The sequence below is a fragment of the Moschus berezovskii genome, chromosome 18 (genome assembly GCF_049115385.1).
Source record: "Moschus berezovskii isolate FMDL1 chromosome 18, NW_MosBer_1.0, whole genome shotgun sequence".
Classification (NCBI taxonomy): domain Eukaryota; kingdom Metazoa; phylum Chordata; class Mammalia; order Artiodactyla; family Moschidae; genus Moschus; species Moschus berezovskii.
The window spans coordinates 42173577-42176876 of NC_142477.1; the positions used below are offsets into that span (position 1 = coordinate 42173577).

The following is a 3300-nucleotide window of genomic DNA, read 5'->3' on the forward strand; positions in this document are numbered from 1 at the left end:
AGTCCTTTGCTTTGGGGAAGCCAGGTTTCCCAAGGAAGAACAGATCTTTCAGGCTGAATCAAAGAATAGGTTGAGAAGACATATAATATGGAGCCACAGGAGCCACCAACATGAAACACAAGTGAGAAACAAACGTCTGTTGTTGTAAGCCACTGAGATTTGGGGTTTGCTTGGCACAACAGCACAACTGACTCATACAATTCCACTCCCGTTTGTCCTCAACCTACTTTTCTAGACTTTTACAGCACTACAACAGCACATGTTCCCTACACTCCAGCGAATCTCAAAGCATCTCCATTTCCCAGCCACTCTCTGTGCTTCTTTTCCTTTTGACTGTATCCCATAGCATGTGGGATCTTAGTTCCCTGATCAGAGATTGAACCCACACTCCCTGCATCAGAAGGCAGAGTTTTAACCACTTAGATCACTGGGTAAGTCCCTCTGTGTTTCTTTTATTATCTCCTATCTCTCCTAGACCCCCATCTCGAACAAATATTAACTTTAGAGATTCTTCCAGCTAGCTCTAAATCTATCTTACCTACAAAATCTTTCTGAATGTCTTGGTTTGAAATGATTTTTCCTTTCAGAATTCAGAATTTTCTGAATTCCCAAGTTAATGCTGCCAATCACTCTATTTGTTAATAATAAAAAGTGCTATTTACAGAGCAAGTACTACATACCAGAGATAACTGTACATGTTTGTGTAGATGTTGCTTTTTACCAACTGTGTTTGTATACACTAAGATTGGATAAAAAGAAAAAGGCTTATTGTTGGTAAAAACATGTGAAGGGTAAAACGGGAGGAGGTTGAAGAAAGTGGCAGGAGTCTTCTTACCACAGTGATTATCTGACGCTTGTGGAAGAAGACAGGGAGGATGGAAGAGTGAACAGGAAGAGTTTCAAGCTGCAATGCAATCCCAAGAACTGTTCTGCTAAGTCAGTGGGAGTCTTTAAGCCAAAGTCACCTTTGTGGGCCAGAGGTCTTATAGTTCAAGTGATCTGCATTTGTACCAATGTTGTGCTTGACTCTTAGCTGGGAGCAGCCTTGTGGGAATAAATGATAGTAGATCCCAAACAACAAAAGCTGGGGTTGTTCATCAGGGATTCACACAACATAAAAGATGAGCAGTTCTTTACCATGGTCACCACATCAACATTAGCTTGTTGAATCTTCATAAAACTCCTATGAGGTTAGGGCTAGTATCAGTTTTGCTTTAAAGTAAGGACACTGAGGCCTAGAGAGGCTTAGTGACTTTGTTGCCATCACCCACCCAGTAATTACTTTTCCTCTAAAAGTAATGACTAAGCTTTTCCTCTAAACTACCACTAACTTCAACTCTTGTCTCTTACTAAGCCCATAAATGAGTAAATGCACCTTAGTGTTGTCTGTAAGAGGGTGGAAATCTGGGCCAACACTGATCAATGCCACTCTTGTTTTTGTTGGATCCAGAAATGCACAAGCCTCCCTTCAATTTCTATGACATGCAAGTTCTTCCCCTGTGGGTCAAGGGATAGAATTCAACATTTTTTCCAGAAGACTATCACACACTGTTCAGATAAACTGTTATGAAATATTTTATGAATAAAACAGCTCATTAGAAATGCTTCCTAAAACCCCAAGGAAACAGGGTTCTCAGATATTTTTTTCCTGTAACTTTTTTCTTTCTTTCTTTTTTTTAAGAGAAGGAAATTGAGAATAGAGTGGATGAAGAACAAGATTTCAGAATTCTGAGCAGGGTTGAAGAAAACGTGAGGAGAAAATAGAGAGCCTTATGGGGTAAGAGACTAGAAAAGCGAAAGGGTTGGGAGAGCCTGGCTCCTTGTGACCATAGGCATAGGGTACCCAGAAGGGGCAGGATGGCAGGGGCAGACCTTTGAAGGTGTAAACATCTGATGATCAGGCTTGAATTGGTGAAGAGCACGGAGCCTGGAAGGTAGCTGGAAGCATTGGTTACCTGGAAATGCCACCTAACACAAAGTGGGTAAAACTAGTTCTTGGATTTGGGGTTGCTGCTGCTCTGAGAGCTACTGAAATAAAGGCCTTGGGTCAATGATAGAAGCGGCAGAGAGCTTCCATCGTAGCTCAGTTGGTAAAAATCTGCCTGAAATGCAGGAGACCTGGGTTTGATCCCTGGGTTGGGACGATCCCCTGGAGAAGGAAATGGCAACCCACTTCAGTGTTCTTGCCTGGAGAATAACATGGACAGAGGAGCCTGGCAGGCTATAATACATGGGGTCAGCAAGAATCAGACACGATTTAGCAACTAAACCAAACAAAACCAGAGTGGTAATAATGAAGATACTCACCAAACCCTTGGTTAAAAATCCATGGAGGTCAATGCAATACTCAAAAGAGAGCAACCCACGGGGTCCAAGTCACACGTGCATATTAAGTTGCTTCAGTCGGGTCAGACTCTTTGCAACCCTTAGGACTGTAGACCTCCAGGCTCCTCTGTCCATTGGATTTTCCAGGCAAGATGTGGGTTGTCATGACCTTCTCCAGGGGATCTTTCCCACCCAGGGATCAAATCCTCATCTCTTATGTCTCCTGCATCTGTAGGCAGGTGGGTTCTTTACCACCAGTACCACCTGGGAAGCCCCCAAGTCACAGGTGTGAGGCCAAAAAGGGAAGGAAAAGAAACCAAATCCTCCCTGTGACAGTATAGTGGGAGGAGCCAAAGCTGCACAAAACCTCAGGAGAATAATTAATACCTCACTTGCAAGTGCAGAAGAGGAACAAAGAAATGAAAAAATGTGAGGAAGGCAAAATCTACATTTTGCAACTGTTGTTATGAGAGGGAGTTGCACCATTTCTGGGGAATACCAGGTGTATGTGTAGAGAGAAGTTAAACAAGCTCCTATTCCAATTCCCTGCTCCAGAACTTTGCTCCATTTACTGTATTGTCATCAGATAGATGATACATCTGATAAGAATAGATACTACACTTGATCTTAGCCAAAAGGGATCCCTGGAAGGGATTCTTGCCTGTAATTCTTGAGCCATTATTCCAGCCCTATTTCCTGCTTCACCTAATCAATGCTGGGTTGTTTTAGAATGCCTATTGCTTTGGTCTTATGAATCCATATCTTTCTTCTCCTGAGTTTAATACTTTTTTTCTTTCTTGTTCTCTGACTGTGTTTCCCATTATTGAGAAGTTATGAATGGTCTTGCTGAGAGAAGCAAATAAGGACCAACTTGCAAGGAGATCCAACCAGTCCATTCTAAAGGAGATCAGTCCTGGGTGTTCATTGGAAGGACTGATGCTCAAGCTGAAACTCCAATACTTTGGCCACCTCATG

At 42.5% G+C, this 3300-nt stretch overlaps 1 non-coding gene across 1 annotated transcript; it reads right to left on the reverse strand.

Moving 5' to 3' along the window:
- Positions 1 to 2797: 2797 nt before the first annotated feature.
- Positions 2798 to 2980, reverse strand: LOC129553430 (U2 spliceosomal RNA). The gene has a single exon (XR_008685459.1). It is a non-coding gene; the product is annotated as a U2 spliceosomal RNA (small nuclear RNA).
- Between the last annotated feature and the right edge of the window lie 320 nt (positions 2981 to 3300).